General features: G+C 38.7%; 1 protein-coding gene across 2 annotated transcripts in view; it reads right to left on the minus strand.

The window, feature by feature from the left end:
* Positions 1–23,839, minus strand: part of BMPR1B (bone morphogenetic protein receptor type 1B) — a 349,352-nt gene that overhangs the window by 152,390 nt on the left and 173,123 nt on the right. For both annotated transcript variants that reach the window (XM_075201541.1, XM_075201552.1), the window contains one exon: positions 19,950–20,027. The gene's annotated coding sequence lies outside the window, so the exon portion shown is untranslated. The remainder of the gene's footprint in view (positions 1–19,949; positions 20,028–23,839) is intronic.

A 23,839-nucleotide genomic window follows, 5' to 3' on the forward strand; every position in this document is an offset into this window, starting at 1 on the left:
AATTGCTGCACTGTCCCTGACCGATGAACTTTTGCTGGAACAAAGCTGTTGAAAGTTCATGCACCCCTATTATGCACTAATTTTAATTAAACAAAAAAGATTATACAGACGTTGCACAAGGATTATGAAAATAGAATGGCGCCACCTGCCCTCGTAACCCCTTTAATTAGAGCAAATCTGAGGTGCCAATTAATACAAAGCAACTGAGAGGAAGACAGGGAACAGTGAAATAGCACAGGACTGGGTCTAGGAATTTAGCCTCACATGCCTACTGAACAGTTTCAACCCAAAACAAACCCGCCAAATGTGTAAGAATCAGAGCGTATATGTTGTTCACTATCTGCATGTGACTAAATCCATTACAATATAACACTGATGTATGCTTGTTCATCCAACCAGTCGATGGATTGTAAAATATCATGCATAAGGCATAGCTGTATTTTTGTTTTACTCAACAAGAAGATTCACACATAATATGTAATGCCCTCTAACTTATTTTCAGAATTCTCCATTCACCGTTTATTGATCCCTATCGTAACTCGAACCTCATCCATTTTCTAATAAGCCTGTTCACACTGAAGAATCATGAATGGTGAAATGTTGGCCATACTGCGCACATGGACCATCCTTTATTTTGTAAAAATCCTGTGTTCACTGAGGATCCATGTAGCATATAGATCAGGATCAATGATCCCTATGTTTTCAAATATCAATGAAAAGTTTCCCTTTACAATGCAGTGCCGCTTTAAATTTAATCGCCGAAGACGCTGAACTCGCGGGTGTTGAAGAACCCGCATGTTAATACATTTACCCCCTGGTATATTAATATATTTAATAAGTGCTGTATATTCAAACAGTTCCTGCGAAAATATAATTGTTTGATATATACGGTATAAATGAATTTCTGCATAATTCTAAACCTGCCAGATTTAGATTGATTGTATAAACAAAATATTATCCCTGTAAGCATCATTCAATTTGTTCTTCCATAACCAACACTGCATAAAGTTCAAGGTTAGATTTTTTTTGTGTTAGAATTACTTTTATGTTTTACACATTTTTCTCTCTTAACTCGCTGTTTCATTTTTTCAACAGAAAGGTGCAGGGAAGTTTACATAGGGTAGGTAGTGGGACATAAAGTATTCAGTTATTATTGAAAGCTGTATCTGTACACTATGAATAATACAACAAAAGAAAAACATTGAGGCCTTATTATTTTTGCAGTGTTCCATCTTATAGAGATTAACTGGTGAAACACGCACATACCTGTAGGGTGTGAAAAGGTCAGGAAAGCCCATCACCCAAATCAGGATTGAATTCATCGTATCAAACGAGTCTTTGAATGTATTGTGAATCCATTTACCAATGGGGAATTGTAATCATTTTCCACCTCATTTACTTCAACAGTAGCTATGTGATGTCAATAGTTTTAAACATTTAATTAGACACACTACATGTTTTATGCTCTACTAATTGTATAAAATGGTGCCCAATATTTTTTTCTCTATTGAAAAAAAATCCACAAAAAACTTAAGCAGCTGTTAAAACTTTAATTGGGTGAATGGCGCCACACAGAGACATTGACTCTATGCCAAGCTAATTTTCCAATCGTAAACTAAAATTCCCCAATATTTTAATGAAATTATTGCTGCATGCTGTGTTCAACTAGTTGACCTTCATTTTTAGAAAACAATTTCTATACATAAATGTTGCATTCATAAATAAATTAATTAATAGATGTATTATGTGTAGCCTGAAACACTTTCCAGCATGTAGAGGTTAATTGTTGTAAAGTAAGTATAATATGTTGTGTCTGAAATATGGCACAAAGTAAAGAAAGGCCTTGGGCCTTAATACATATCTCTTTTAAATTATATCTATGATAACAATAATAGATAGATAGATAGATAATACAATGCAAGAAAGTTAGAGAACTATTGAAAATCACTGTGAGAGCATATTTTATAGTATACGAATCAAACAAATGTCATGATGATTCAAACCTTTAAACAGACATTGACCTTATGAATCACATATTAAATGATCAACATGGGTTTGCCACATTCTTCAGTGTTCCTAAGTTATGTCTACAGTTCAAAATAAAAATTTAGTTTGACGGATCCCGGGCATAGGTTCAATCAGTGAGGTCTGTTGAGAAGCTCATAGTGGTGGTGAAGCCTTTTTATGTTAAGCATTCATTTAAATTACTAATTATTTACATAATTAGGTCTGATGTGCTGTTCATATTAAATGTCCTGCAGTCTTGTATGGTTCATTAGGGAATTGTGGGCCTATGATAAAGGTGTCACATTGCTTCACTCAAAGGAGAAATATAATGCTTTAAATATCCTTTTTTGTTCCTAATACCCTTTAAACATGCCTTTATCTGGTGTTTTAAAGATACCAATTTGGTTTTATGAGAAAATAACTGGTCCACATTAAGAAAAAATATTCTGCTGTACATTATATTTAGGGAAATAAGTACTTCTTCCTGTAAATTATTAGCAAATTAAAAGTCATCAAGGACTTTTAAACATATATGGTGCAATTATGCAGCTTATGGAATACCAAGATGACTTATAACATTGTCTCATTATTTTGAAATAGCTTATAAAAAATAATATACAAGCTGGAAAATGGAACAGAATACTATTCGCATTAAATGATCTTCATACTGTATCTACAGTGGTGCTAGAAATTTGGTGAACCCCTTAGAATTTTATGATTAAAATGATCCAGCATTAAATTTCTTTGTCAAAAAAAGTATGCAAACCTATGTTTCCAGTAATTAAGTCATTGAGCAGCAATAACTTCAATCAAACTTTTTGGTAATTGTTGATCAGTCGCACACATTGGCTTGGAGGAATATTGGCCCACAGAGGCTTCAACTCATGGATGTTGGTGGGTTTTCTCGCATGAACACACTGCTTTGGGTCCTACCACATCATTTCAAATGAATTAGGGTCTGGGCTTTGGCTGACAATTTCCAAAACCAATATCTTCTACTACAAACATTTTTTGTAGACTGACTTGTATGTTTATGGTCATTGTCTTGCTGCAAGACCAACTTTTGTTGAGCATCAGTTCACTGATGGATACCCTGACATTCGCCTATAAAATCTGTTAGTACAAGCCAGAATTCAAAGTGCCATCAATGATGGCAAGCTGTCCTGATGCTGTGGCAGCAAAACAGACACCAAACTATGATACTGAATTCAATGTGTTTTATGGCTGAGTTGATGTTCTTATGTTAGAATGCAATGTTTGGTTTCCTCCAGAAGAATTCTTTTTCAAGCCAAAAGTTCTATTTTAGACCCACATAACATTCTTCCAGGAGTCTTCTGACTCATCCATGTGGTCTTTAGCAAGTTGTAAACAGGCAGCTATGATCTTCTTGTAGAGTTCTAGCTTCCCCCTTGCTATCCTCCCATGAACACTATTTTTGTTCAGTGGTTGACCAACAGTGGACTAATGAACACTGACATTATCCAGTGCAAGAGAGCCCTGCCGATCCTTTGACATTACCCTGGGGTTCTTTGTGATCACCTGGGGTAATATGTCTTTACTTTTGGAGTGACTTTTGTTGGACAACCACTACTGGGAGAGTAACAATGGTGTTGGATTCTCTCTTTTTCATACACTATCTACCTGACAGTGGATTGGTAAAGCCCGAAAAAGACTCTGGCTATTTTTTCTTAAATAGGTCAGATTTTTAAGTAGGCAAGGGCCACCAAAGCTCACAACTAATTGTCATCCCATTGCTTCACAATACTGGGTACACACTACAGGGTTTTCAGACGATTATCGACCCAATCACACAATAAACGACCATTTGGCTCGACACTGTAACGATGAACGACTATCATTCCAAAGCAAATTGTACTGTTTCAGTTCATTTATAAACTGAACTAAAAATCTCGATCAACAATGTTGTTCCAATTCTGCAGTGTGTATGCACTCACGACTGGCAGTCTCCATAGATGTCTATGGAGTGTGCAGAGTCAGAATCTTTTCAGCCGATGGTTATGACAGATGAAGAGCACAGATCTGAAGGTAAATTGTGTAAAATGTGTGTAGACATGAATTGTTATGCTTATGGGATTTTTTTTTTTTTGTTTGAATCGTTGTTAAAATCGTTAAGGGAGAAATTTTCTGTAGTGTGTACCCAGCCTTACTCTAATTTTCCTATTAACTGAACTGATAGTACTAGAGGTTCACATAATTTTCACAACAAAGAAATGCACTAGCCATGCTACCCGATTGGATAACATCAAAATTTGTAAATATTGGCAACTAAGCTGCATCTGAGCTTTAGTCTATTAAACAAGTGCAAACGGAGCCTGAAATACAAATTATTGATCTTAAGCTGCACGACTAATTTTTAGACATAGACATTAGAGATAGCACAACAGAGAGAAAAAAATGTTTGGTGTTTCTATGTTTTATCAATTGTTATCTAATTTATTTGCAACATATAGATCAGTGATCCCTATTTATTTTTAGTATACTAATCTGTCACTGCAGTCAGATAATGTAGTACATATACATTTCTAAAATCCAGAGTCTTCTTGGACCTCTAACAAATAAACCAGTATCTCGGTCAAGCAGTCATATTTCCCAGTAGCACGATGTACACAGAAGTTTGCCTGTCGGAATACTGCTATCGTATTATTCTGTTGACACAGCTGTATGTTACATGCTTAGCATCACCATGCCTCAAATTTTGTAGATACATTGCAATGTTTTTTTTGTCTCACTGTTTACATTACCGACATACTTCAGAAACCACCTGCACACAGTTTAAATACAACAACAACTAGCACAGAATCCTGGTATGTTATGTGTTATGTTCATTTTTAGGCTTTTCCCTCTCCACTCCTTGAATCTCACTTAAATCTCTCACTCTACAAATGAAATTGTGTTTTTGCATATGGACATAAGTGGCACAGGAGCGTGCCTAGCCCGCATGTAGTTGTCAGTGTCCCGAATCTGCCCGTCTCCTGCCCTTAAAACACACAACATTTTAAAACCCAAAGGATACCTCAATAGCTACATTATGCTTTGCATAAAAATCAGTCACATTATCGGAAAAATAGGCACATGATGTCACAAAATAGGATTTGAGCTGTGTCCCCAAAGTTTTGTACTTTGTAATTAATTTTAAGGCAATCTTCTACAGCGGTTTGTAAATGTTTTTTCTAATGGCGTACCATAACAGTCTGCAGGTATTATCACTGCAAGTGCCATCGATGGAGAACATTTTCATCATCTAAGTGTGGTTTCCCACTGGTATTGCACTTATATAAAGCATGTACAAATCGCAGATGAAAATACATATAATCACTATGCATTTGAATATGTATCTGATATGTGGTTCACGTGCAGTACACCTAGAGTTGGTATGCCCTGAGTGTGCTTGCATGCAAATATGTCCAGAAAGCAAACGACACAGAAATGTTTTCTTTCGTTTCAATAGCCCATTCTTTTCAAGGGGGATTGCAGTGTTCTCTGCTAGAACGTAAATAATAATAAAAAAAGAGCATGCCCCCCTCATCTAAAATCCATTACCAGCCGCTTCACTTTGTAGCCTAGGCTGGTTCCCACTAAAACAGGTGGACAAACAGCTTGTGGTCCACTTGCAAGAGTGAAAACCAGCACTAGCCTAGACAGTATACTTTGTAGCAAATTCCTATCATAGTGGGAAGCAGCAGCTCAGTGTGGGGTGGAGCCTCTGTGGAGATTCACAAAAAAAATGTAGCCCCCACTCCATAAACTACCAGCATCACTCTGCAAATGCTGGGGCAAAGCTGACTTCTGGGTAGATTGGTAAGGTGGAAACAAATCGGACCTGGCAATGACAAATTTGACACCCCAGTGGCCCAGTATAATGAAAATCAGCCCCATACCATTATCCCAGTTGACATAATGCAGTCAGGCAAGTAACGTTATCCCAGCATCTACCAAACCCAGACTCGCCCACCTGACTGCCAAACGGAGAAGCATGAAGCAGTGTTGGTGTGCTTTACACCACTCCATCCGACGCCTGGCATTGGTCTTGGGGATGTGAAGCTTGCATACAGCTGCTTTGCCATGGAAACCCATTCCATTAAGCTCCCGCCACACAGTGTTTGTGCTTACATTAATGTCAGTGGAATTTCAAAAATCTTCAGCAATGGAATCAGCAGAGGGTTGGCACCTTTACACAGCATGCGCCTTAACAGTCGTTGACCCCGCTCTGTGATTTTAAGTAGTCTTCAGTCTCGTGGGTGAGCTGCTGTTGTTCCTGAATACTTCCACTTTCTAATAATATCACTTATAGTTGACCGTGGAATATCCAGCAGGGATGAAATTTCACGAACCGTCTTATTGCAAAGGTGGCATCCTATGACAGTACCATGTTTGAAGTCACTGAGCTCTTCAAAATGATCCAGTTACTATCACAAATGTTTCCAAATGGAGACTGCATGGCTGGGTGCTTGATTTTATACACCTCTGGCAACGGTTCTGATTGAAACAGCTCAGTTCAATAATTAACAGGTATGGCCAAATACTTTTGTCCATATATATATATATATACACACACACACACATATATACACACAAGTTAACCCGTGCATGATACTCATGCATTCTAGTCAAATCAAGCTACTTAAGGTGTTAAAAAGGTTCTTGTCATGCATTTGGGCCTAGCCCAGGCCTCCTCAGGGGAAGAGCGTTACTTCCCGACGTAAGCGCCCTTTTTTAACGTGGTTTTGTCCACATGTCACCACCTCATCATTTTTCTCCATCACCTCATCCTTCATCTTTATCGCCACATCTATCCAGATGTCTATCCAGACACAGGGATCTCTCTCAGCGGTCCTGAGTATCACACTCCTCTTGCTCTGTCACCCCCGGCAACCACCAACCACTCCCCACTGTCACCCCCGACAACCACCAACCACTCCCAACTGTCACTTCTCCTTCAAGAAATATATATATATATTTTTTTAAATCTTTATAAACACTTTTAACAATTAACAAATTAAATTAACAAATTAAAAACATCTTAGTATACCAAATTTCAGCCCTTTCTGAGTTTTTTTTCCCACACACACTAAGAATTTAGTAGGTCAGTGTATAACTCCGCCCAGCAGGTGGCGCTGCAGCAAATTTCAGCCCTTTTTGAGTTTTTTTTCCACACACTAAGAATTTAGTAGGTCAGTGTATAACTTCGCCCAGCAGGTGGCGCTGCAGCAAATTTCAGCCCTTTTTGAGTTTTTTTTCCACACACTAAGAATTTAGTAGGTCAGTGTATAACTCCGCCCAGCAGGTGGCGCTGCAGCAAATTTCAGCCCTTTTTGAGTTTTTTTTCCACACACTAAGAATTTAGTAGGTCAGTGTATAACTTCGCCCAGCAGGTGGCGCTGCAGCAAATTTCAGCCCTTTTTGAGTTTTTTTTCCACACACTAAGAATTTAGTAGGTCAGTGTATAACTTCGCCCAGCAGGTGGCGCTGCAGCTTGTTGGTTTTTTTTTCACACACAGACACGCCACTAGGCTTTTATATAGTAGATATATATATATATATATATATATATATATATATACACACATACACATACACAGTCAGGTCCACACATATCCATGAAATAGCTTTTGAGTCGATTGTCTCATTACTTTTGGTCCCTTAAAAAGTGGGAGGCACATATAGAAACCGTTGTAATTCCTACACTGTTCACCTGATTTGGATGTAAATTCTCTCAAATTAAAGCTGAAAGTCTGCAGTTAAAGTACATCTTGTTTGTTTCATTTCAAATCCATTGTGGTGGGGTATAGAGCCCAAAATATGAGAATTGTGTCAATGTCCCAATATTTATGGACCTGACTGTGTGTGTGTGTATATATATATATATATATATATATATATATATATATATATATATATATATATATATATATATATATATATATATATATATATATATATATATATATTAAATTGATGGTGTGCACATCACTAACATATGCATATTTAATATATGTATCATACATATTTAATTAAAGGTGTGCACATCATTATATATATATGTTTTATGTCATTTTCTCTCATCATTATTGAATTTAAGGTTTTTGATCACCTCATAATTTTTATCACGCAGTATGTAATACATATAGTATATTAAAACATTACATTTATCACACCCTCCCTGGCCACATCACGCCACCACTCAGACACATCTTGCCACCCCATAGATGCATTGCGCCACCCCTCAGACACATCACGCCACCCCCAGACTGATAGCACCACCCCTCAGACACATCATGCCACCCCCCAGACATATAGCGCCACCCCTAAGACACATCACTCCACCCCCAGACTGATAGCACCACCCCTCAGACACATCCTGCCACACCCGCAGATGCATTGTGCCATCCCTCAGACACATCACGCCAACCCCCAGATGCATTGCACCACTCCTCAGACACATCATGTTACCCACCATGCTACCCAGACACATTGCTCCACAGCCCCAGAACAATCGTGCCACTGACAAACCACAAAAACCACTCCCCATACAAATCACGCCACCCTCTCCATGGACACATTAGGACACCTCCAGTCCACTGTACTTACCTTTGCTTTAGGGCAAAAAAAAAGTAAATTAAGTTAAAAAAACAAAGCCTGGGTGCCAGTGAAGGCATTCAGGTGGCCGTCTGGTAATCTGTAACCGCCCCCCCTTTCCCTCCTCTCGACGCCCCTGGTGTTAAGACCACTGGTCATTATACAAATTTAGTATAAAAAGTAAATAAGCATATATATATATATATATATTTGTAAAGTTTAACATGAACAGCTCGGAGACCAACTTGCAAATCATAGTGAACAAATGATAGTCACTCGGCCAGTCACAACCAGTTTCCCACACTAGTTGTAATGTCATTGGCTGTCGGTGAAGGGGAGCCCTAGGACCTCCCTGCTTTGATCACATATCAATAGAGATTAACTGAATCTCTACTGATGTTGGGAAAAAACAATTATCAGTGCTGTGCAATCAATTTAATAGGCTTTCTACATGTAGTGCACTGAAAAAAATGGACTGTATGAATCAATGGGTCATAAAAGCTATGGCAAAAATACTGCACACTATTGTTTCAACTCCTTGTGCTAACCCTTAATATGTACACAATGTGCTTCATTAGAGATCAATGGACTTTTTCAAGTCTGTGACATGCTTTGAATGCACTGAAGTTTAACAAGCAGCATCTAAGAAACGCAAACGCACACACAAGCAAGTATGAATACAAATGGGTATGGACACATAGAATAGAATAGGCTTAATGTTTGCATGTGTATGTGCACATTGCACTTGTGTTAATAATGCAAGTCAGATGCAGCGTTTGTACACCAGTGGGTAACTAGCCTAACCCTAAATATAACATTGCAACAGTGACTGGAAAAACGTTTTATCAAAGATGCTGAAGAGGAGTGTCATGTTAACAAAATAATATAACTAGTAATACAATGCATTTTGTATTAAATATATTGAAAATGTAAATTATATTTTAGATACCATATCAAACATTGTATATTGTCAGTATTTTCTCTTTGAACTCCTTATTAAGTAAAATCAGGGATACAAGTCTTTATTGTTCTGCAAGAAGAAAAACAGTAAGGCTGTTTAACTACTGGTTTAAAATAACCTGGCCTTTTAATTCACTTAGTAAAATCCTTCAGAATGGATTTTTTTACTCACTAAATAAATGAAATACAGATGTGTCCAGAGTCCTGAGCTCACGACAAAGTGTTAAATGCTACTGGCAAATTGAACTGTTAGCCTCAATTTTGGTATTTGAAATAGGTATGTTTGTACAGCTGTAAAAGTATATAAAAAATGAACAACTCTATCAATCCCGAATCAATGCAATTACTGATAGATTTCAATTTTTTTTGTGTGGTTTTCCAAATCTGTGCTTGTGCTACATTTTGATGATTATTTAAAGAAGTTAAAATTCTGTCTGACATCAATCATGCAGTAAAACAAAAATGAACCGTCTAGATACAGTAAATTGTGTACTGGTATTACAATGTAGCAGTAAGTAGGTGAAATGATTGCTACAAGTGCTCCTCTGCTGGCTGATATCCAACTAGCTGTCATAATGGCAATAAAATACTTAGAGCCAGCTTGGTCAACCTGCAGGTGTTGTGAAACTATAAGTCCTAGCATGTTTTGTCAGTAGATAGCCAGACAATAGGGCATGCTGGAACTTCTAGTTTCACAACACCTGGAGAGACACAGGTTGGCTAAGACTGACTTAGAGGCTCATTTAGACTTTATGGTCGGAATTCAATTGGCCGCGTTAATGTTAAAAGTAACGTGACCTGCGCACTATTACCGTTCTGATGGCAATAGTGCGCTTAAACAATGTTATTACGGTAGTTTCAACGCCGGCTTTTTGCTCGCAGATAACGGTAATAGTTTTTACGCGGCGGTACTTCGGGGGGAACTGAATTCCCCCCTATGATGATGAATTGTGTTTTTGTTTTAAAAAAAATAAATTAATAATTCTTTAAAAAACCAGTATCCCCAACCCCCAAAAAGTAATCAAAGCACCAGAGATCAAGACTTGCACTAGCTGCAGCAATTGCAGGGAGGCGAATAGCAAAAGTAACTAGCGCTGGGCAATGACGGCTGACGAGTCACATTATAACAGGGAAACCCGCAGCATGAGGTCCCCTTTTATAATGTGACCCAGCCACTGCCTGTTTGGCAGGTTCTTGAATTCCCTAGGAAAATCCAGACCACAAAAATAAAATGCAGAATCACCCTAAAAAAACATCTGTGTGTTGAGAGCACTAGGGCTATTCCCAACATCTGTGTCTATATCTGTTATGGCAATAGTTAAATGTAAGAATTCAGCATATTTTTGTGTGGCACTACCGTTCCCTGGAAGCCATAAACTGCTTGGGTATGCTGGACTGTATATAACTACAGGAGCATACCCATGGCTGCAAGATAATGCTTGTGTACGTAGAACTACAAGCATCAGTGCGTTCATGGCTTTCCAGGTTTTTTTGAGGGGGGGGGGGGCCTTGCTGGGAAACATGTCAATGTTGTCTTTGCAAAGAAAGTATCTTACTGTATTTTATACCTCACCATAACCATTTTAGACGCTCTTCATGAAGACCATAATGGCTCCAATCGAGAAATAATGTGTAGCTAGATACCTCAGTACAAAGTCATGTAACTCTGGAAAAGCTATTCTTGTAATTTCTTTCATAGCTCCCATGACACATTGTGTGTGATAAAGACACATACACAGGTCTTAAGTCCATGTGTGGAGTAAAGCTAAGGCCCCCTCATTAGTTAAGGTAGCCCACCACTCTTTTATTGAGAGGAAATTTACACTCAGATAACATAAACACTGCTCCAGGCACATCTGTAATTTCATGTTCAGCTCAATATTTAACTGAGCCAAGACTTGCGTATTTAGCATGCAATTTCCATAAACTACGACCTGATTAGCTGACCTGTTAATGAGCCCGTCTGTTCTGCCGAGCGGGAGTTTTAGTAGGACAAGTAGCCTCTGTTCTCAGGTTCAATCTGTTACAAATATAACAAGAATAAACTTTGGCTTCAGCCTGAAACCTAACACGGACTGGAACCTTCCATAAAAAGCAACCCACCCATGCTCTTAAAAATTTTATGATTATTGTTGCTGAAATAACATTTAAATGGAGCTGAAGTTTCAGAGAAAACAATCTATGTGCATATATCTAAGCTATTTTTGATTGCTCCTCAACTGTGTTTCTTGGATATAATATGTTCCAACTTACCAGTGCTTCATTTAGATCTATTCCTGTTTTGTAGGGCAGAAAATGGAAAAAATAGGGGGGGAGTATGGCGTACAAATATTAACTTCACATTTATCAAAGAATTTAATCCAGTTGGAAAGCAACCAGCTGGACCACTACCTCTGTTTTCTTAACTACACTTGTAAGCTAGGAGACCCTCCAAACAAACGTATACTCAATAAACAAGGTAATGTATTAAAATGTTATATGTAACCAGAAAGAATTGTTATGTCATAAATTCTCAAGCTGTCTACATGATGGGGACAAGTAATTGACAACCATGCTGATGATTTATCAGAAGGCATTAGACAACTGGGAGCCTGGATGGAACTCAAGAGGTAGTCCTGTGGGTATTCGGCCCAGCTGTTCCCCTCCCTAGGGATAGATAGATAGATAGATAGATAGATAGATTTACTTTTTAGAGGATTTAAAGTATCTATAAATATCATTGGTTAGAGCCCAACAAATTAATTTTGCTTTGATGTAAGTTTCCTCATTTAGAAACAATTCTACAAAAAGAAACGGAACAACTGAAAAACATACATAATATACAAATGTGAATACACTAAAAAAAAATATATATTTTTATGAAACAATAAAATCTTTCCAATTCTGACAATTGTCACATGAAAGGAACTGCATCCGATTTGTTCATCTCTATTACAAGTAAACAATTTTTTTGTAAAGCATCTTGGCTAATAACTGTGTAATTTCATACATATATACGAAACTTTCCCATCAACCAATAATGATCATTAAGCCAATACATTATATATTTCCCTGAGTTTCCCTGAAACACAATGACGAGCTTGAAGTGCATACAAGCTTTCAGACTTGTAGTCATCAGTTTATCTTTAACAGCTACAAAGTAACAATGTTCAGCTAGTTCCTACATTGATTCATTTGCAAATAAAATGTCCTAAAACCTTGAGAGAACTCATCAGAACTCTATGTCCTGGGTCAGTGTAGTTTATTCAGATTGTCAGACTCAATTTGCTAGCAAGGCTTTGACACTGCACACAGAAGGGTGTTTCGAAATCACTAGACACAACTGTTACTGCAAGTGCTGATATATTATCATAGTGATGAGGCTGGAGAAAGTGCTTTAGTGTTATTGGACAAACTAGAAAAAAAAAATAAGTCTTCCTTCAAAGAAAAACATTTAAGATATATGTGTTTGGCTTCTGAAATCAGTAAAGTTGCAGTTTTTGTGATTAAAGAATGGTCCATAAATTCTAAAAAAAGGTCAACAAGCAATTTCCCAGGTCAAGGGCCTAATACAATATGCCTGGTAATTTAAAATCTAGCTTTTAATTTTTAGTGTGACAAGGAGGGGCAGAATAATTAATAACAGGTTCTAGATCATTTGTTTTAAGCAATGAACCTTCACAAACAGATGGAACATGGAGAAAAGGGACAATTTATTATTTTTAGAGTTACACCTCCAGTTTTTGTTGCAAGTTTAGAAGTCTCAACATACAACATATTGCCAAAAACTGAATAACACTATTAACGTCTCCATTTATCACCACATTAAATTGCACTGACCTCTTTGAACCATTAAATTGACTTATGTTTAAAGGAAATGTCCACTTTGTTGAAGAGGAGGAGGACATAATAAACTCTACCTATCCCCATAATTACTAAATTCCAATCCTGTATACTCTCAAGCGACAGTGCATGAAGAGTATGCAGAGGGATCAGGGCTGTGTCTGCAGAATGGAGGCACCAGGCTCGATAGGTGTTGTCCAGACCTGCAGTTATGAATTCCCTTATGCAACCCCCCCCCCCCAAATTCACATTAGCAGCCCCTTTAAATGTATGCCAACATTTTTGTTCACATTACCCTTTATTTCCACTCTGTCCTAAAAATCCTGATATTTGCAGTCTATTACTTTTAATTAGAATGCCACTTTATGAAGCATCTGCATGGAATGTTGAGACACACAAAGGTGGAAACTAAGTTTAAAAGACACAGATGATATCAGATATTGGTAGTTAGCAATACATTACTGAAGTAGACCATATTAGTTCATATTTATACTGTAGGCTTACTTCTAGCAAACTAAATAATTTGTGATAACCTGAGAAACAGAAAGTTTATTGTAGATAAGTCATTTCTGTACATTGTGTTGATTTATTTGAATATATAAAAAAAACAGATATGTACCTTGAATAAGGACTAGCAATAGCTAAACACCATTTTTCAACGTTACCTTATTGTTAGGCTATTTCGTTATAAACATGGCAAGATTAGTTTTCAACATTTTATTTTATATTTGTCAGCCAGTGACATTTATGTTGTCTGGAGCTTAAATTATACATTGCCTGCATCTTAGATAATGCAGAAGCTCTGTAAACAAGGAGCATTATTCCATGGAAGATCTATGGTAGTGTCGTCTGACATCGCACTGTGTTCCAACTAGTATTTTATGGCTTCTGTAACTACCTAGTTTAGTAGATACTGTTTGCCTATATCCTTCGCACTCTGTTGGGAAACAGTTCAGCTGTTATTATTATTTGCTAATATTTGTATTATGTGCAGAACTGTTACCTATATCAAATGTACCAATCACACATGTCTTTAAAATAAGTAGAAAATATGAATCAATAAGAACAGAAGAATAATTGAAATATTTACACTACCTGTATTTTCACATGTTGGAAACCTAAGGCCCCTTACCAACTGGCATCAAAAATCATGTCTTTAACAGCGTTTTTAATGCTTGTAAAAGCATGTAAATGGTTCCATTAAACCGGTACCAACTTGCTCTTGTGGTTGGTAGTGGAGACAGCATGGCGGTGTTTTTGGGAGGTTGTCTACTTTCTATGCATTCATAATAATCTCATGCCCAACAAAGTTATACTGTACCACCAAATGCAATTTAAAAGGCAATAACTGGCCCATGACAGAAAATAGGCAACTCCTTACCACATATTGTTGAATGCCTAACACAGCGGTTCCCAAAGTGTGCGTCGCGGCTCCCTGGGGTGCCGCGATGCTGTCACAGGGGTGCTGAGATCGCCCTCGGAAAAAAACGAAACAAAAAAACAACAAAGAAAAAACAGATCCTACTCACTGTTCTCACTGACTACCAGGCGTGACGTCATCACGTCCGACAGTGTCAGTAAGGAGCAGCAGCAGCAGCAGAGAGGACATCAGGAAAGAAGACTGCAGAACATGAGGAAGAAGGTAAGTAAAGGAATGGAGAGTGAAGGGGGGCACAGAGCAAGAGACGCTGAAGGAGAGGAGGGGGACACAGAGAGAGACGCTGAAGGAGGGGAGGGGGACACAGAGAGAGAGACGCTGAAGGAGGGGAGGGGGACACAGAGAGAGAGAGACGCTGAAGGAGGGGAGGGGGACACAGAGAGAGATAGACCCTGAAGGAGGGGAGGGGGACACAGAGAGAGAGCCGCTGAAGGAGGGGAGGGGGACACAGAGAGAGAGACGCTGAAGGAGGGGAAGGGGACACATGGAGAGAGACGCTGAAAGAGGGGAGGGGGACACAGAGAGAGAGAGACGCTGAAGGAGGGGAGGGGGACAGAGAGAGAGAGAGAGACGCTGAAGGAGGGGAGGGGGACACAAAGAGACGCTGAAGAAGGGGAGGGGGACACAAAGAGACGCTGAAGGAGGGGAGGGGGACACAGAGAGAGACGCTGAAGGAGGGGAGGGGGACACAGAGAGAGACGCTGAAGGAGGGGAGGGGGACACAGAGAGAGAGACGCTGAAGGAGGGGAGGGGGACACAGAGAGAGAGACGCTGAAGGAGGGGAGGAGGACACAGAGAGAGAGAGACGCTGAAGGAGGGGAGGGGGACACAGAGAGAGAGACGCTGAAGGGAAGGAGGGGGACACAGAGAGAGAGACGCTGAAGGGGAGGAGGGGGACACAGAGAGAGAGACGCTGAAGGAGGGGAAGGGGACACATGGAGAGAGACGCTGAAAGAGGGGAGGGGGACACAGAGAGAGAGAGACGCTGAAGGAGGGGAGGGGGACAGAGAGAGAGAGACGCTGAAGGAGGGGAGGGGGACACAGAGAGAGAGAGATGCTGAAGGAGGGGAGGGGGACACAGAGAGAGAGACACTGAAGGAGGGGAGGGGAGGGGGACACAGAGAGAGAGAGAGACGCTGAAGGAGGGGAGGGGGACACAGAGAGAGAGAGACGCTGAAGGGGAGGAGGGGGACACAGAGAGAGAGAGAGAGACGCTGAAGGGGAGGGGGACACAAAGAGAGAGATGCTGAAAGAGGGGAGGAGGACACAGAGAGAGACTCTGAAGAAGGGGAGGGGGACACAGAGAGAGACGCTGAAGGGGGGGAGGGGGACACAGAGAGAGACGCTGAAGGAGGGAAAGGGGACACAGTGTGTGAGCTGGCAAAGAGGGGGACACAGTGTGTGAGATAGCAAAGAGGGGGACACAGTGTGTGAGATGGCAAAGAGGGGGACACAGTGTGTGAGATGGCAAAGAGGGGGACACTGTGTGAGATGGCAAAGAGGGGGACACTGTGAGATGGCAAAGAGGGGGACACAGTGTGTGAGATGGCAAAGAGGGGGACACAGTGTGTGAGATGGCAAAGAGGGGGACACAGTGTGTGAGATGGCAAAGAGGGGGACACAGTGTGTGAGATGGCAAAGAGGGGGACACAGTGTGTGAGATGGCAAAGAGGGGGACACTGTGTGAGATGGCAAAGAGGGGGACACTGTGTGAGATGGCAAAGAGGGGGACACTGTGTGAGATGGCAAAGAGGGGGACACAGTGTGTGAGATGGCAAAGAGGGGGACACAGTGTGTGAGATGGCAAAGAGGGGGACACAGTGTGTGAGATGGCAAAGAGGGGGACACAGTGTGTGAGATGGTGAAGGGGACACAGAGTGTTATTCTGAAGGGGCGCAGTAATATGATGAAGGGGCACAAAGTGATGAGTCTAAATACATCTTACGTCATTTTGATCCAACTACTTAAAAAATGGGACTATCCGGTAATTATTTTGGCTTAGGGGTGCCATGGAAAAATGATGGTGTCCCTAAGGGTGCCTCAAACTGAGAAGTTTGGGAACCACTGGCCTAATATATACAACTTTGCACCATCATAACAAGCCCTCGTAACAAGACTATGTTGACATCACAGCCCATGATGCCAGCATACACAGTATCATGCCACTATAACAACCCAATACCATAAAATGCCACCTGCTCCTCCAATACTGTTATATCGCTCTAACAATACTAATAAGGTGCAACCTGTCCTGTTATTAGTTACAGGTTTAAGTTTGAATTTCCTGTATAGTGAATTATAAACGGTGGGTGCTCATTATAGAAGCCAAAACATAATGCTGTAACCAATAACAGCTCTAAGATTACTGCCTAACAATTCCTACGCCTGAGAGATGACAATGAGGGAAGAATGAGCTCACCAGATGACCATGTGACACAATCCCAAACCATGCAGCACATAGTGGGGCCTGTAGCCAATCATTTCCAAACTTCTCCCATCCATATGAAACTAGCGTTACTATTAGTCTTTACTGTTAGTATGACAGACACTTTGGAAAGATTATAGATTTATCCAACTAAAACAAGTAAATAACAAGACAAGTGGCCAAAAAATGTTTGAGCAAGCCAGATAGTCCAGTATTGATGACAAGCAAATATAGTGTTGAATCTATTTAGTGGTTTGGAGAAAGAAAAGCAATGTTAATAAATATAGCAAACAGATGTGCACTAACTTAATAACCCTATGCAAACAAACATAGACATGAATAGTACTTGCTCTCAGTTACATTTCTCATGGTGTAATAAGCAAGAATAAACCCAAATTTTGATTGGATATTTGCACTACGCACGTTTATAATCTGGTGGATTGTATCTCAATCTAACACAAGTGGTCTAGGTGGAAAGATCAGCATGCATGCATCAGAGCAAACTTGCAAAACTGATAGTATTGCCAAAGTTCATTTTTTCTCTATGAATTACAAGACATAATACTCACTCGAGCCCAGATAAAGCGTATTTCTGAAATGCTGTGTTATTGCAAGACATTCATCTTCCTGAGGTAAGTTATGACACATATACAAATCATGTTCCAATGTATAGATCTCTTGTGTTACTGCTAACCTTAAGCTTATATTACAGCATGGGTGGGAGTACACAAACACAGGGGCTAATGATGTCTGAAACATTAATGTTCATTGGATTCTGTTCAAATTTATTTTGTGTAATGGAAAGAAAAACACCCTGGAAAAGAGCGTTTGTTCAGTACTTTTTCTATGTCTGCTGATACTTTAGGACAATTCCCATAATAATAAAATAACATGTAAGAAGATGGTCTAGGTGTACTCATTCCAAACTCCCGTGACCCTGGGGCTGCTCTGTAAGGACATTGAAGACATTAGTCACAGTAGTGTGATACCTATGGTTGTTCAGCTGTTGCAAAAGTATAACTCAGAATCCCTTTTGTGCCTTGGATTTCTATGAAAATATTCTTAAATGACAAAAATTCAGTAAGCATTGAAGAATGTGAATAATGTATACACCTGATAATATGCGCTCTTAACAATTATAGCGTCTGCTACACTGTGAGAAGCTTCCAAAAACACATTCAATCAATACTATGTATGTCAGTACTGTCTCATACCACTGATTGTTATAGAACATACATCTGAATGTAAGCACTGCATCCTAACCTGACACATTGACCAAAATATTGAGGAAATATCAATGTAGTGATTAATAATATTCAGTTAGGTCAATGCAAAAAACAACCTGTATTTAAAATGGTTTATTTGTAACACCTCCCCCCCTTTACTATATTATTACTTTGATGGGAAGTCAGGAATACCACCAAAGTAATCAGTTAGGGAAGGTAAGAGAAGAGAAGGGAAGGGAAAGGTAAAGAATGAACAATATTTGCTAGAAAGATTATTTATAATGAAAAACACCTTTTACAGTGGCAATATCAGTGCTTTTAAAAGTAAACCTTAGGTGATCACAAGTGAGCCTGTGTGTCCTGTAGACAACCAGCTGTGTTATTAGACAATAGCTAACAGTTGTTGGTATAACACTAGTGGGTAAATGCATCAAGGTGAGACTGTTCCTGCGGGTTTCAAAAGTGGAGATGTTGCCTATAGCAACCAATCAGATTCTAGCTGTCATTTTGTAGAATGTACTAAATAAATGATAGCTAGAATCTTATTGGTTTTTCAAACCCGCCGTAAAACTCTCAGCTTGATACATTTACCCCTAGATCTCCAATCAGCATCATTAGTGTGATCAGGTACAGCAAGATAGGCATCAGAAACATTGCAGAATGAAACTAAAAGTGGAGGTGTTGCCCATAGCGACCAACAAGCTTCTAGCCATCATTTATGTAGTACATTCTATAACAGCGATAGGCAACCTGACACACTTCTGGAGACGTGTGGACCGCACAATGTATTTAACTCAATCTGTAATAACATATCAGCAGGCATTTTAAATAAGTGTTACCAGTTATTACAAACAAATCTGACCATAAAGCAGGAAGGAGCTGTAGATCGCATGTGAAGGATCCACCTGTTGCCCATCACTGTTCTATAAAATGATAGCAAGAATCTGATTGGCTCCTATGGGCAAAACTACCACTTTTGCTTTTTTACAAGGTTTGATAAATCTATCAGAAAATAACAGATCAAGAATTATTCTATTAATGTGGTAAATAAAGAACACATGACATTTACTTGATATTTTTGTCCTGTTAGTATTACCAAAATAAACTCAAAAGCTCAAGTTGTAAATAATAATAATAATAATAATAATAATAATAATAATTAGTAGTAGTAGTAGAAGCAATATTTAAATACAATACATAAAATAATATATTACTCTGGAACAGAAAAAGTATACATTTTCATAGATAGGTAGATAGATATTTGAATGTATGTTACATAAAGTATATTGAGTTTTTATGGGGTTAAACCAAGTACAAATAACATAGAAAGAAAAAAGAAGACATAAGTGGGAAGCTGTAAATGTCACATTTTGTTAGATTTGTATACTATTTGTGCTTAAACCAGGACACTGTAGGAGAACACCTGCTGTGTTGTGCTCAGACAAGGAACAAACAAGAAAAAAACTTTACTCACTGTATACTTCACAATCCTCTTTTCATTGCTTCCAGGATGAACGTTGTGAATTCAAGAGGGAAAAGCCAAACGTGATGACTGAAATAAAGAAAGGCAAAATCAGAACCACTTGAACTCTCTGTGGTAGATTTCTTCCCTGCTTCTCGCTGTTCTGTACAGTGTGAGTATCCGAAGCTGCAGTGTAGCGGTCTATAAATATTGACCCTGACACTTGCTCAGTACTTTACTTGCTCATGGAACAGGTCTGTTACCGTACACCATGGTAATACTCAGATGAAGTTCTCAGCTGCTCAGACAAAGCAGTGGATTGGCTCACTACCCTCCAACAGAGTGTCTGCCTGGAAATACCATTTCACTGCCAGTTATACAGATGCTGTATGCCTTTCCAGGGGCCCAAATCAGGCGAAGAAATGAAACATACATGCTCACCTTTTATAGGAAACATTCAAACCACTTTTCGTTGCTGATCTAACATGCAGAGAGTCCTATATGTCAAACTCTGATTAAACATGACTGCTTTGCCTCCCATGCTGCTTAAAATACAAAAAAAAAACCCCAATGTTTAAGAGGGTGGCAGTGTTTGATCTCCACTGCAAGCCGTGTGGTACCCATGCAGAGAGCATAGATGCAGGAGGGTATAGGAGGGTTGGGCAACTTGCCCAAAAGAGGTAGTGTTCCAAATTTAATTTTTAAATAAAATGGAAGGCTTATATTTTTTACTTTCCAACACATGCTCTATAAATTGTATAAAATGCCAGTACAAGAAGATGACTGGCACTCGCTACCTTACTTTAACAGGTGTGAGGCATGGCACTGCTTTTCGTGCTGCCAAACCACTTAATATGAAACTATTTTACTAAATATGAATTATTGAGCAGTATAAAGAATGCATTCATTAATTGCCGAATTATAGAAAGTTTCTTAACAACAAGATAAATTATTTGGCAACAAATGCCAACAAATTATTTAAGTCACCAATGGAATGGAATTAGGGGGGCCAATTTATCAACACAGACCCAACTGCGGTAAAGGATGGTTTTCTATTGCTGCTTAACCCCGCAACTAAACAAAAAATCTCAACTACAATGGTTAAGGGTTAAGTCACACCTCTGCCGGACCAGTCTTTGCAAATATGTGCATGCGTGAGCCAAATAGCCAACACTCACATGCGCAGTAAAAGTGAAAGCCCAGTGAAAAACTTATTGAAACTTATAACTTACTTAGTGAAAGAATAACCTCCCCATGCAAAATAATCTTCCCACCTAAGAGGCTTAGTATCAGCAATATCGGTAACACTTTGATGTATAAGGCAATATGATAAAAAGCCGATCCCTGGTGAATACCCCTGTTTTCATTGGTGATAGGGCGTTACACTATTTTGATAAATATGCCCCTAAGACTGTATGTTATTCGTTATGGACAGTGCAATATCTTCTGCAATCAGGAATTGATAATCTTTAAATTAATTTTGTCAAACACAAGGAACACCTTTGTACTTACTCATTGAACTCTGGGGTCCTGACCACTTGCCTAAAATAACATGCTTTTTATTTAAGTAAAAGTTACTGCAGATAGGTTTGAGAGTATTTGGTTCACTCTAGAAACTGCTGAAGTTTTTTTGCTTTTTCTTTTTTTTTTTTAAAAGAACTTTTATAGACCACCAGTACAAGATGAGGAGAATTGGAGAGACTATTAATAGAGGTATTCATCAAGATATAATTTGAAGGTAACGGAAAATTATAGGAGATTTCAATATGCCTGATGTGGACTGTACTCTGCCAATTGCTAAATGAGCCAGTAGTAGTTATGATCTGGAATGCTGGCAACTCTCAAGCAATAAGTTAGGGAACAGACATGCAAGAAAGCAATTCTTGATGTACATTTGTGGAGAGAACTTGGGGTCTAGTTATCATCAGGCAGTCTGGTTAAACATACAGGTAAAGCAGACCAGCACCAAAACAAAGGTTTTAGATTTTAGAGAGGCATTTATGGGACTCTCTGATTGGGTGGGAATTGATAGGTTGAGTGCAGGAACAGAGGAGTAACCTCAAACACTCATTATTAAATGCATCAAAACTTGGTGCCGGATATGTTTGGAAAAAAGCACAAGGAAGACAAAGTCAATATGGTTCTCCACGGAAGAGGCAGTTATAAGTTCTATGAAGCTAGTATAAAAGACTAAAATACGCTAAAGCACAAACAGAAGAAAAGATTGCATAGTCAGTAAAAAATGATGACAAAATATTGTTTAAATACTTTACCAAAAGTAAAAATAATAACAGGAGTAATAGAAAGACTAAAAACTGTTGGGGGTGGACATGGTGAAGGAGACAAAGAAATTATAGACTGCCCAGATAACAATTTTTTCTCTGTATTAACTAATGGCAATTCAAAGTGGTCATCTACACTAGAGGGGCAAATATATACTCTAATGTACTGTAAAAACAAATATATTTGCTACAGACATGGTGGTACTTGAACTATCAAAATGAAAAGTAGATGTGTCAATGGGTCTTGATAGTTTATATCCAAGAGTATTAAAAGAACTAAGAGTAATAGTTACAGCGCCATTAACTTACTTTTAACCAATCACTGCTGATTGGAAAGTGGACAAATGTAGTTCTACTGCAGGGAAAAATATGATAACTATAGACCTTTGAATCTCACACTAAAATAAGAAATTAATTTGAACTATTTAGAGTCAATAAAATGACCATATTCAAGGCAGTATGCTAGTAGATCATGTAAAACAAATGCATTGAATTGTTTTGATTTAGTAACTAAAGTAATAGATCAGAGTGGATCAGTGGATATAGCTATTTAAATTTTAGCAAAACATTTGATACAATATCTCACAATAAATAAATTCTCGCACTTGACTCAAAGATAATGGAATGAATAAAGATCAAGGGCTAGATTTACTAAGCTGCGGGTTTGAAAAAGTGGGGATGTTGCCTATAGCAACCAATCAGATTCTAGCTTTCAATCATTTAGTGCTTTCTACAAAATGACAGCTAGATTTTGATTGGTTGCTATAGGCAACATCCCCACTTTTTCAAACCCGCAGCTTAGTAGATCTAGTCCCAAGTGTTGTAGTCAATGGTGAAAGCTCTGATCAAGGACTGGTAACCAATGAAGTACCTCTGGGGCCAGTAGTGGGGTCCTGTTTTGTGTTAATTAGAAATCTTACTTGTGGTCTGCAGGGGTAAGAGTTTATTTTTGCAGATGATACAAAGATTTATAATAGGGCTGATACTCAGAGGATATTCTGATATTCAGAGAGGAATTAAATAAAGTGTGGAACCTAAATTTATTACATTAAAATGTGAAATGTAAAATATAGCATGTAGGATACATAAATCTGAAAGAATACAGAATGAATGATGATGTAATGTCAACAACAACAAAGCCAAGGAACAGCGGTATAGTTAAGCAGTGGGAAATGCCAATAGAAATACTTGGTTGTCATTAGGAGCAGGAATAGTGAGGTTACATTGTCACTTTATATGTTACTGGTAAAACCTCATCTTAAACAATGTGCACAGTTCTGGCCTTAACTCCAAAAAAGACATTAATAAAATAGAAAAAAGCTCAGAGAATGGCTACTAAATGGCTCATGCGCTGCATAACAATCTTCCCAGGAAAGACTTCAAGAGCTGAACATGTACAACTTATTGGAGAGAGGGGACCAATGTCATGTGACAGAAACATTGAAATACCTCAACACTATTAACAGAGTTCATGAAAGCAGTATTTTTAAAAATAAAATTATTTCTACAATAAGGGGACACACTTCGAAACTGGAGGATGGAGGACTGGAAGGTAATATAATATTTCCAGAAAAGGGTGATGGATCCATGGAATACTATGCCAACAGTTGTGTAGAGGAA

Source organism: Mixophyes fleayi, chromosome 1 (assembly GCF_038048845.1).
Source record: "Mixophyes fleayi isolate aMixFle1 chromosome 1, aMixFle1.hap1, whole genome shotgun sequence".
Taxonomy (NCBI): domain Eukaryota; kingdom Metazoa; phylum Chordata; class Amphibia; order Anura; family Limnodynastidae; genus Mixophyes; species Mixophyes fleayi.